Raw genomic sequence first — 13,073 nt, forward strand, 5'->3', positions numbered from 1 at the left:
TTTTTAGTAGAGATGGGGTTTCTCCATGTTGGTCAGGCTGTTCTTAAACTCACAACCTCAGGTGATCCGCCTGCCTCAATCCCAGCACTAATCCCAAAGTGCTGGGATTATAGGTGTGAGCCATCATGCCCAGCCTTTTTTTTTTTTTTTTTAAATTGAGATAGGATCTCTGTCAACCAGTCTGAAGTGCAGTTGTGCATTCACAACTCACTGCAGCCTTGACTTCTGGGGCTCAGCTGATCCTCCCACCTCAGCCTCCCAAGTAGCTGGGAGTATAGGTGTGCACCACCATGCCTGGCTATTTTATTGTTGTTGTTGTTGTAGAGTTGAGGTCTTACTATGTTGCCCAGGCTGGTCAAATTCCTGCCCTCAAGTGATCTTCCTGCCTTGGCCTCCCAAAGTCTTGGGATTACAAGCATAAGCCCAGCCTTTTTTTTTTTTCTAATAGTCTTTATTTTTTTTTTATAGTCTTTATTGTTTTAGAACAGTTCTACATTTACAGAAAAATTTTGAAGATAGTGGAGTTCCCATATGTCCCGCATCCAGTTTTCCTGATTATTCACATCTTACATTAGTATGGGGCATTTGTTACAATGAATTTGTTACACTATTATTAAGGAGAGCCCATACTTTATTCAAGTTTCCTTAGTCTTCCCTTAATGTCTTTTTTCTAGGTAGCCCCTCCATGAAACCAGATTACATTTAGTCATCATGTCCCCTTGGCTCCTCCTGGCGGTGGCAGTTTCTCCGATTTTCCTTATTTTTGGTAAGCCTTTAGTCCATATAAATATATTCTGGGGGAATTATAGATGGGTTTGACAGAAAGCAATTTTAAAAACAAAAACTACAAAAGAAGAAAGTCACAATCAATTGATTAGTTGAAAGTTACTCTATTCCAAACATCTTGGCAAACATTAAATAATCACATTTCAGAAACTACACCAAGCGAAAAAAAAAATGCCTTGAGTTATGGACATCAGGAAGCAGTAGCTTTGCACAAAAAGGATGGGTTTAAGGAGAACATTGTTTGAGGTGAGGTTTGGTAGATTTACAAACAAGGTTAGAGAAGGCTTCTATACACACATTATTAACCTGTTACATTAAATATATCTCTAAAACTTTATAACTTTTCCTTTTATTTAACAGAACTGTTGGAAGAAAACAAACAATATTTTGACTAGAAATGGAAATTCCTGATGCTTTGGGAATTGTTTCAGTACTTTTTCTAATACTTTAGGCATTGACTAGAAGAACTGAGACTAGAAAATAACTATTACCTGTTTAGTCAGTATCACGTATCTTCATCTGTTTGTTGTCGCTGCTGAAGCACACACTTAAAATAATCATCATACATTTATGCACACAACCCCTTCTCCCGTGCTCTATACAAACCTATTAAGCTATTTTTCCGAATCAAATTTGTACAACTTTAAAGAAAAAAAAAAAACCTCACAGAATAATGTGTTTTTCAAGGCAGGCATTTTAAAAGCTAATCCCAACTTGCCCCGTTTTAGGCTTTTACAGTGTTTAACTTGCTTTCTTGGGTAGTTAGTCTGGAAATGAGTTCATCATCTGATATAGGATGGCTGGATTTTAATATTTTCTGTCTCCAATTCGCTTGGTTAAATGCCTAAAGCTGGTAGTCTACTAGTGCTGAAGGAAGAGGCGAAGCATTTATGGCTCATTAGAACCAATCCCCATGGTTTCCAGGTCAGCTGATTTTCTCACTACAATACTTAACAGCAAGATGAGAGGCTTTATTAACATCATGTCAATAAAGCCATTAATAATTCAGAAGAAATTTTAATTACAAACTTAAAAGAATTACATAGTTGTAAATTAGTCTGTCACTAAGTAAAGACTACTACATTTCACTTTGGGAGACCTTGTAAAATGTAAGCTAACTCATTGCTGGAACCTTGAAACAGAGGTCATCCAGATCAACAAGCATGAGTCCGTCCCTTCTGCCAGCTTCTGATCCCCTCATTTGAGTTTATGAGATGACCCAATAATGTAGAGGCAAGCAGCTCATTTTTCTACCTAAAACTAAGTCTCAGCCTGACACTTTTCTTCTGACCCAGTTACAGCTGCTTCTCTGGTGTGTGCTTCAATCCTCTTCACTGGGCACCATTAAACACTGGACTTGGTAGCTGTCTATGCATGTGACCAATTTCACTATCCATCTTCTGGCTTCAGTGCCAATTTTAAGAATGCTAATTCCTACGTGGCCAGATTTCTATAAAGATGGCAAATTATTTTATTCTGGCTAAAATTAATCATATTATTAATATTTTCTAAAGTTAGCGTTTACATTTACTGCTTTAAAAAAATTCCAGGCTGGGTGTGGTGGCTCACGCCTGTAATCCCAGCACTTTGGGAGGCCGAGGCAGGTGGATCATGAGGTCAGGAGATCGAGACCATGCTGGCTAACACGATGAAACCCCGTCTCTACTGAAAAAATACAAAAAATTAGCCGGGAGTGGTGGCGGGTGCCTGTAGTCCCAGCTACGTGGGACGCTGAGGCAGGAGAATGGTGTGAACCCGGGAGGCGGAGCTTGCAGTGAGCAGAGATGCGCCACTGCACTCCAGCCTGGGTGACAGAGCAAGACTCCATCTCAAAAAAAAAAAAAAAAAATCCAGCAAATATAAAATTTAGGCCTAAAAGATGCCAATGATTTAAAACTCTACACAGATCTAAGATCAATGCCTATGTATGAGTGTAGCTACTGCCACGAGGCATTCTACTCATAGCCAGCCTAGGGAAGTGTGAGCTGAATACAGGTCCTATGCCAAAAAGCCTCTGCCTGAAACACAACTACAGAAGTGAGAAGCATTCATAGATGTGCACTGTATTTATATAAGCTTCTCTTTTCAGCATTAAAACAGCTGATCTACTGTGTCAATCTGGTAGAGATCAGTTGGTGCCATATATAAAAACCAACAGGTTAACTGACCAAACTTCTCCAGATTTCAATTGGCTCTATGGGATCAAATAGACATGATAGGTTAATTATGATGAAAACAATAATCTTAACCATGTTTAAGAAAAAATACAAAATTTTAGTGCAAGTACTTATTTACTTCTGTACTCAAAAAGGGTGAGAATCCCAGCTACTCAGAGGCTGAGGTGGTTGGATCACCTGAGCCACAAGTTCAAGACCAGCCTGGACAATATAGCAAGACCCTTGCCTCAAAGAAAATTGAGATTTTAAATTTTGTGATTTTCTCTAAGTGAATAATGGTAAAATTTAACAAACTAGCATAGTTCAATTTACTGAGCTACAAAGTATAACATTCAGCTGGGCATGGTGGCTCATGCCTGTAATCCCAACACTTTAGGGGGCTGAGGCAAGAGGATTGCTTGAGGCCAGGGGTTTGAGACCAGCCTGGGCAACACAGTGAGACCTCATCTCTATAAAGTTAAAAAAAAAAAAAAGAAAGAAAGAAAATTTTAGCATACTTTAATTTATGGCAGGTACTATATATGAGAGCTGAAGTCTTCTGTACCTCCACAATGCCACACTTTCTTATTCACAAAGGATGGTTAGAAGCTAGAATACAACTTTTTTGTTATTTATAAATGCTGCCAAAAGAAGAAATGTTTATGGAATTTCAAATGACACAGTTGTAAATTGGCAGTTAGCAGCTTTCCATGTAAAGCTTCATCTCAGCATGAAAAAGTTGATTATAGTCAAAACTAGCCAAGGAAAACTCAAGTGTATGATGCATAAAAGTCTACTGTGTGGCTGTCTGAAAACGTGTATTGTACCATGGTGTTATCCATTCAGCCAGGCTTTTGAAGCTATCTGTAAGAGTCATGTTGTAGGGAGAAACAGCGCCACAATTAAAAAATAATCCAAGTGAGGCCAGGTGCAGTGGCTCACGCCTGTAATCCCAGCACTTTGGGAGGCCGAGGCAGGCAGATCACCTGAGGTCAGGAGTTCGAGAACAGCCTGGCCAACATAGTAAAACCCTGTCTCTGCAGGTGGCAGACACCTGTAATCCCAGCTACTCAGGAGGCTGAGGGAGGAGAATCACTTGAACCCAGGAGGCAGAGGATGCAGTGAGCTGAGATTGCACCATTGCACCCCAGCCTGGGTGACAGAGTGAGACTCCATCTCAAAAAAAAAAAAAAAAAAAAATTCCGAGTGGTATTAAATATACATGTTAGCACCTTTTTTTTTTTTTTTTTTAAGTTTTTAACCTTTTTCTTTTTTTTTTTAGTATTTATTGATCATTCTTGGGTGTTTCTCGGAGAGGGGGATTTGGGAGGGTCATAGGACAATAGTGGAGGGAAGGTCAGCAGATAAACATGTGAACAAGGGTCTCTGGTTTTCCTAGACAGAGGACCCTGTGGCCTTCTGCAGTGTTTGTGTCCCTGGGTACTTGAGATGAGGGAGTGGTGATGACTCTTAACGAGCATGCTGCCTTCAAGCATCTGTTTAACAAAGCACATCTTGCACCGCCCTTAATCCATTTAACCCTGAGTGGACATAGCACATGTTTCAGAGAGCACGGGGTTGGGGGTAAGGTTACAGATTAACAGCATCCCAAGGCAGAAGAATTTTTCTTAGTACAGAACAAAATGGAGTCTCCCATGTCTACTTTCTACACCGACAAAGTAACAATCTGATCTCTTTTCCCCACATTTCCCCCTTTTCTATTCAACAAAACCTCCATCGTCATCATGGCCAGTTCTCAATGAGCTGTTGGGTACACCTCCCAGATGGGGTGGCGGCTGGGCAGAGGCGCCCCCCACCTCCCAGACGGGGCAGTGGCCGGGCAGAGGTGCCCCCCACCTCCCTCCCGGACGGGGCGGCTGGCTGGGCGGGGGCTGCCCCCCACCTCCCTCCCAGATGGGGCGGCTGGCGGGGGCTGCCCCCCACCTCCCGGACGGGGTGGCTGGCTGGGCGGGGGCTGCCCCCCACCTCCTGGATGGGGCAGCTGCTGGGCGGAGGGGCTCCTCACTTTGCAGATGGGGCGGCTGCCGGGCGGAGGGGCTCCTCACTTCCCAGACAGGGCGGCTGCCGGGCAGAGGGGCTCCTCACTTCTCAGACGGGGAGGCCAGGCAGAGACGCTCCTCACCTCCCAGATGGGGTGGCGGTCGGGCAGAGACACTCCTCAGTTCCCAGACAGGGTCGCGGCCTGGCAGAGGCGCTCCTCACATCCCAGACGGGGCGGCGGGGCAGAGGCGCTCCCCACATCTCAGACGATGGGCGGCCGGGCAGAGACACTCCTCACTTCCTAGACGGGGCGGCCGGGAAGAGGCGCTCCTCACTTCCCAGACTGGGCAGCCGGTCAGAAGGGCTCCTCACATCCCAGACGATGGGCGGCCAGGCAGGAACGCTCCTCACTTCCCAGACGGGGTGGCGGCCGGGCAGAGGCTGCAATCTCGGCACTTTGGGAGGCCAAGGCAGGCGGCTGGGAGGTGGAGGTTGTAGCGAGCTGAGATCACGCCACTGCACTCCAGCCTTTCCTGCTTTCCCACTCCTCTCTCGGGTTACCAAATCCCTCCTGCACGCCCCTGCCCTGGCTGGCATGTTTCTTGGTGGGTTCCGCCTGCAGGCCGGGTCCAATTTTTTGTATTTTTAGTAGAGACAGGGTTTCACCGTGTTAGCCAGGATGGTTTAGATCTCCTGAACTCGTGATCCGCCCGCCTCGGCCTCCCAAAGTGCTGGGATTACAGGCGTGAGCCACCGCGTGTGGCCTATTTATTTATTCATTGAGACAGAGTCTGGCTCCGTCGCTCAGGCTGGAGTGGAGTGGTGCGATCTTGGCTCACTGCCATCTTTGCCGCCTGAATTCAAGCAATTCGACATGTTAGCACCTTTGGCATTTTAGTCCAAATCAATGTTGACAAAGTAGGGACTTAACTCTTTTCATCTTCATTTTTCCAAAAGCAGATTCACGCAGCACCTTCATTTTCCTCTATAATATACAATATTTTTGCTTCAACTATTGAAATGATTCCTTCATTCTGAACTTCAAACATGTAGAGGGTTTTCCAAGTCCCTAAGGCAGGAAGCAGTTCCTTATCAAATTCATTATCAAGGCTGGGTGTGGTTTCTCATGCCTGTAATCTCAGCACTCTGGGAGGCCAAGGTGGGTGGATCGTTTGAGCCCAGGAGTTCAAGGCCAGCCTGGGCAAAATTGTGAAATCCCATCTCTATAAAAAATACAAAAATTAGGCTGGCCGCGGTGGCTCATGCCTGTAATCCCAGCATTTTGGGAGGCTGAGGCGGGCCGATCACAGGGTCAGGAGATCAAGACCATCCTGGCCAACAAGGTGAAACCCCATCTCCATAAAAAATAAAAACATTAGCTGGGTGTGGCGGCATGTGGCAAAAAAAAAAAAAAAAAAAAAAAAAAAGCTAGGTGTAGTGGCACATGCCTTTAGTCCCAGCTACTTGGGAGGCTGAGGTAGGAGAACAGCTTGAGCCTGGGAGGTCGAAGCTACAGTAAGCCATGATTGAGCCACTGCACTCCAGCCTGGGTAACAGAGCAAGACTATCTCAAAAAAAAAAAAAAAAAATATATATATATATATATGTATTTATATATACACACACACTACACACACACACACACACACACACACACACATATATATATTTCACTATCAAAATCTACAACCAGAACTCCTCACCCCACTCTCTTGACTGGCTCCTCTATGTAACTGCCTTCTGAGTCCTTCCAGTCTTGTGCAAACCTCTCTGGGATTTTGGATTGGGTTTTTGTACATTCCACTCTGTTGTCAGGCCTGTTCACTTGATTGTGTGAGCCTGCCTTCAACCTCAGGCAGCTAGACTTCAAATTTCTAGGCCTCTTGTTTTTCTATATTTTTGTCTGAATTTTGTTAATTTGTGACTCAAACTGGCTGTATCTCCCATTTGAAGATTCCTTTCGTACATGTTTTTCATTTTTGTTATGCCATTTCTTTGATCCATCTCCATCTGTATTTATTTCATTGACTTTCTCTCGTAGTTTTTTCCTTTTCAGTCGAGGTGGAAGACTGCCAACATCCTCTGGGGTTACACCCCTTACACTACAGACTTTTTTCTTTGAGATGGAGTCTCACTCTGTCACCCAGGTTGGAGTGCAGTGGCGTGATTTCAGCTTACTGCAACCTCCACCTCCCAGGTCCAAGCGATTCTCCCATCTCAGCCTCCCAAGTAGCTGGGATTACAGGTGTGCACCACCACATCTGGCTAATTTTTGTATTTTTGGTAGAGATGGGGTTTCACCATGTTGTCCAGGCTGGTCTGAAACTCCTGACCTCGACTGATCCACCTGCCTCAGCCTCCTAATATGCTGGGATGATTACTGGTGTGAGCCACTGTGCCCAGCCTACATTATAGACTTTTGAAGCAGCCAGTATTGGGTTTGATAATGAGCTCATTAAACCAATCAGTTCCTTTTGCTGCTTTGGAGCTTTATTTATACATTTTTATGAACAGCCAAAAGTTTCCTTTCAATTTGCCACCACAACTGACCCTGGTTTGCCTTCTCCTCAGAAATCTGAAAGACTATTATCAAGCACCTTATTGGCAGAGTGTAGTCCTCAGATGTCTCCAGGAGGCTCACACTCTGACTTGAAAGTTTTTATTACCAGCTGTGACATTTTTCTGATCATTGATTCAGTTGCCTTTACTATTCTCTCCAAGCATCTCCTATTGATTGCTATCACCTGTTGCCCAATCGCTACATACCTCTTCACTGATTCTCTCATTCTCACTATCCTCTTTCCCTCTATCTCTTGTATTTTCTGGAAGTTGTTGGAAATACTAGGATGGTAAAATTCCTGCAGCTCAGTGTCAAATTTCTTGAATTGATGAGTAATTCAATTCTCATTGAGTAGTCTGCTGTCTTCTGCCATTGGTGATGTTTTCGCAGCTTGGTGGTGTGCCTTTTTCAACATCGACTTTTAAAAACGTGTTTTTAAAACATGGCATTTTCTCAAAATACTGATGTGCTCAGCAGCCTTTTTATAATCTCAATTGTCTTTTACTTGCCTCAAGTTGCTTCCATCAAGTCTCTGTCGGTGGTTGTGCCTTCTGGGCATCATGAAAGTGAGATTTCCTCTCCTGCTTTTGGTTTTGAACATGCCCTTGTAACTCCACGGTGATCTGAAAGTTCAAGACCTCAAAGAAGATAACTTAATGCTGCCTAGCGTGATCACTCATTTTGTTCACAGGGAGGGAAGGATAGTTTTACGTAATGTATTCTTTCTCCTTCCAGTTCCTTTTAGGTTGGCATTTCTTTAAAAGATTCCTGAGTTGTTTTGTATAGCTGAGTTCAATCTCAGTCCTTTCCTTGGCAGATGTGATGAATTTCTCAAGACTATCGATTTTCTAAGTTGTCAAACTGATCCCAGAGTTCTGGGTGCAGGCAGGGAAGCGGGTCCCTACTCGGCCACGCCCTTGCCTCCTGAGCTCTAGTGGCCGTCGCCCCGCTCCTTGGGCTCCTCAGCCGCTCCTCCTTCCGGTCCCTCCTCAACAAGATGGCCGGAGGAACCCGCGCCGACGCCTGCAGGGCCGCCTGCCTTGGGTACTTGAACGTGTGAATAACCGGCCATTCGCGACTCCAGCGGCGCAGGCACACGTTCCCCCAGGGTAGGTGTGTGGAGCGGCCGGGGCGTAGCCACGGCACCAGCCCAGGAGGGAAAGACGGAGAGGTACGGACGTCGCCCGCCATCTCTCCGGAAGCTCCTGCCGGGCTGGGACCCCGGCGGAAAGTCTTGCCGAGAGATCGCCCCCTGCCGCCGTGGAGGCCGTCGGCCAGAGCGACCGGAGGCGGAGTTTGCAGCCCGGCACGGAGAATGGAGCGCTCCGGGGTTGGGCGGGCGGGGGAGCCGGGAGCCGGGCGCCTAGAATGGAGTTCCCCCGGGAGGAGCCCGAAGCAGCGTCCTTCCGGGAGCACCCAGGGAAGAACCTGGAGGTCCAACCTGTGGGCTCTTAAGAGAAGGGAGGCGGCCTATCGAAAGTCCTAGAGGCCCGAGGTAACAGGGCTTCAAGGGCCACTAGTACGTCTTTCCTGCTGACACCTCAGGCCTGTAACAGAAAACAAAGAAGCACCCAAGGAATGTCAAAAGGCCACAGGAATAAGTTTGAAGGGGCTACCGTTGGTTGAATTTTGTATAATTTGACAAATATTTATTTTAAAACATTCAATTAAAAAGAATCCATGGGTTCATATTACCACAACTACTACACTAATATTAATATAAAAGGAGAGAGAAGTAAAGATGCTTTTTCAAAACAGTAGAATGACAACCAATAAATATAGGAATTATAAAATTGGAAATCCACCATTTTGCAGCAATCGTGGTAATAATTGATTCAGCCAAGAATCACCAGTGGAAGCTAAAACTATTAGGTGAAAGACTGGGAATAGGTTATTCACACAGTCTTAAAGTAGCACCTCCTGGATTACTTATTAATTATAAAGGGGAAATTTTTCAGGCAATGGAGACATTTGCTGGACATTGCCTTAGCCAAAAGTCAGACTTAGCATTTCCAGTAATAGGACAAACTGAGACTGTGTGCCTCCTGGTTGGTGTGAGGAACAGGAAGAACATACATCATCTGGGTAGTATTTCTAATAGGCTCAACCTGATTAATGAAGAAACAATCAGACAAATAAAAATTGAGGAACATTCTGCAAAGCAATTGACTTGAGTTCTTAAAAGATGGCAATATCTTTTTTTTTTTTTTTTGAGATAGAGTCTCACTCTGTCTCCCAGGCTGAAGTGCAGTGGTGCGATCTCGGCTCACTGCAACCTCTGCCTCCCCGGTTCAAGCAATTCTCCTGCCTCAGCTTCCGAAGTATCTGGGATTACAGGCACGTGCCACCATACCCAGCTAATTTTTGGATTTTTAGTAGAGCCAGGGTTTCACTATGTTGGCCAGGGTGGTCTCAAACTCCTGACCTCAAGTGATCCCGCCTCAGCCTCCCAAAGTGCTGGGATTACAGGCGTGAGCCACCGCGCCCAGCCAAAAGTTGGCAATATTGTGAAAGAACAAAGTGGTAGGGCAGCAGTCTGCAGATCAAAGAAGAGTCAAGAAACTACAACTTACATGCATGGTGTGATTCTGGACTGGATCTTGGTTTGGGTCTTGGTTTAGGAGGAAAACACAATTATAAGAGACATTATTGCAAAAGTTGGATAAATTTGAATATGAACTCAATATTAGATAATATATCAGTTTCCTGGGTGCAATAATTTTATGTAGTTATGAAGGAGAATGACTGTTCTTAGGACATACAGACAAAAGTATTTACAGGAGAAGTGTCTTGATGTCTGCAACAAATTCCCAAATAGTTCATATATATGTGTTATATATATGTTTATATATATGTAAATGTAAATATATGTGTGTGTGTGTATGTGTATTCAGAGAGAGAAGCAAATACAATGTGACTTTTGAACAATGTCAGTTAAGCATTCTGACTAACCCACATATACATTTTGACTCCCCAAAAACTTTACTAATAGGCTACTGTTGACCAGAAGCCTTACTGATAATATATTTTGTATGTTATATGTATTATATACTGTATTCTTACAATAAAGCAAGCCAGAGAAAAGAAAATATTAAGAAAATCGTAATGAAAATACATTTACAGTACCGTACTCTGCTTACTGATACTGTAAGTTTCAGTTGTCTTTTTAAGATGAATCGTCTGTCTGAAATGGTGGGCAACTGCAGCTGCAGACCTCAATCCATGGTACATATCATGCAATTCAACTTGTTCTTGTAATGTCATGACTTGACTTTGCTTCTCGGGAGCACTTCCACCATTACTAGAGGCACTCCGTGTGGGTGCCATGGTGTTATTCAAGATTTACAGCGTTGCGCTAAACACAATGAAAGACACGTGAAAACCACAAGAGATCACTTTTTACTATAGTATGCTTTTTACTGGTGATAGTAACTGCTCTCGTGGAGATGATTAGCGTCACAGGTGTTTAAAGCAGGTACTTGGTTTTTATCAATTTTAATTTTTTATAATAGATTTGTGGGTCGGGTGCAGTGGCTCATGCCTGTAATCCCAGCACTTTGGGAGACTGAGGTGGGTGGATCACGAGGTCAGGAGTTGGAGACCAGCCTGGCCAACATGGTGAAACCCTGTCTCTACTAAAAATACAAAAATTAGCTGGGTGTGGTGGCGAGCGCCTGTAATCCCAGCTATTCAGGAGGCTGAGGCAGGAGAATCATTTGAATCCGGGAGGCAGAGGTTGCAGTGAGCCAAGATTGTGTCATTGTGTTCCAGCCTGGGCGACAGGGCAAGACTCCGTCTCAAAAAATATATATAATAGATTTTGTGTATTTTATGGTAGAACATGATAAAATAGACTAATATCTACCTGTATTTTATGCATTCTTGACAAACCAGTGTTGCTCAAGGGACAACTGTGTAACAAAAATGCTAAAAAATGGTGAATCTAGGTGAAGAGTATGTGGGTGCTCATTGTACCATTTGTGCAACTTTTCTATAAATTTGACATTTTTTAGGATCAAAAGGTCTGTAATCCCATGCATGCCTGTGGTCCCAGGTACTCAGGAGGTTGAGGGAGGAGGATCACTTGAGCCTCACAGGAGGCAGAGGCTGCAGTGAGTCAAGATCGCACCACTGCACTCCAGCCTGGGAGAAAGAGTAAGACCTTGTCTTAAAAAAATAATAAAATAGGCCGGGCATGGTGGCTCATGCCTGTAATTCCAGCACTTTGGGAGGCTGAAGCAGGTGGATCACCTGAGGTCAGGAGTTCAAGGCCAGCCTGGCTAAAATGGCGAAACCCCATCTCTACTAAAAATACAAAAATTAGCCAGGCATGGTGGCACATACCTGTAATCCCAGCTACTTGGGAGCCCGAGGCAGTAGAATTGCTTGAACCCAGGAGGTGGAGGTTGCAATTCAAAAACAAATCCTGATTTATCTCTTTACCTTCAAAACACAAGCACAATCTGACCCCTTCTTACCACCTCTTCTGCTCCCAATCAGAGTTCCCACTGGGTTCTTTCACATACCCCTTTCCCATCTCCCCGCTCCCCTCTCCCTTGCCCATTTGAGGTGCTTCCCTGAGTTCCCTGGTTGCTGCTCACCTCCCTCCTGGCTTCTCTTCCCTGCCAGCCCCTTAGTGTCTGAGTCCCCTTCTCCCTCCCTGGAGTGTCTCATGCACAGCTGGGGCTTTGCTCACCATGGACTGCTGACAGCTCCCCTAGCCGCACCCAAAGTACTGGGATTACAGGCACGAGCCACCACACCTGGCAAGATGCTCTTTTTAATCTTTTTGTTTGTTCTTTTAATTTTTTTAAATTGACAAATAATAATTGTACATATTCATGGGGTACACAGTGTTTTTTTTTTTTTTTTTAACTTGAGATGGAGTCTCACTCTGCTACTCAGGCTGGAGTGAAGTGGCGCTATCTGGGCTCACTGCAACCTCCACTTCCTGGGTTCAAGCAATTCTCGTGCCTCAGCCTGCTGAGTAGCTGGGACTACAGGCACACACACACACCACCACACCCAGCTAATTTTTTGCATTTTTAGTAGAGCTGGGATTTCACCATGTTGGCTGGTCTTGAACTCCTGACCTCAGGTAATCTGCCTGCCTTGGCCTCCCGAAGTGCTGGGATTACAGGCATGAGCCACCGTGCCCTCCCAGATATCTCTTTGATATAATGATTTCCTTTCCTGGGGATAAATGCCCAGTAGTGGGATTGCTGGATCATATGGGAGTTCGATTTGTACTTTTTGAGGAACCTCCATACTGTTTTCCATAGTGGCTGAACTAGGTTTACATTCCCACCAACATTGTATAAGAGTTCCCTTTTCTCTGCATCCTCACCAGCATTTATTTTTTGTCTTTTTGTTAATAGCTGTCCTGAGATGACATGATATCTCAGTGTGGTTTTGATATACATTTCCCTGATGATTAGTAATGTTGGGCATTTTTTCATATATTTGTTGGCCATTTGTATGTCTTCTTTTGAGAAATGTCTGTTCAGATTATTCCCCCGCCAACCCCTCCAGCCTTTTTTTTTTTTTTTTTGAGACCGGATCTCACTGTC

The 13,073-nt window shown here is 44.6% G+C and overlaps 1 long non-coding RNA gene across 1 annotated transcript; it reads right to left on the bottom strand.

Annotated features, from left to right (window-relative positions):
- Positions 1-429: 429 nt before the first annotated feature.
- Positions 430-11,281, bottom strand: LOC134807884 (uncharacterized). Its single transcript, XR_010149360.1, has 2 exons — positions 6,647-11,281; positions 430-6,012 (listed from the first exon to the last, which is right to left on the bottom strand). It is a non-coding gene; the product is annotated as an uncharacterized LOC134807884 (long non-coding RNA).
- Positions 11,282-13,073: the final 1,792 nt, after the last annotated feature.

This window comes from Pan troglodytes, chromosome 12 (assembly GCF_028858775.2).
Source record: "Pan troglodytes isolate AG18354 chromosome 12, NHGRI_mPanTro3-v2.0_pri, whole genome shotgun sequence".
Taxonomy (NCBI): Eukaryota; Metazoa; Chordata; class Mammalia; order Primates; family Hominidae; genus Pan; species Pan troglodytes.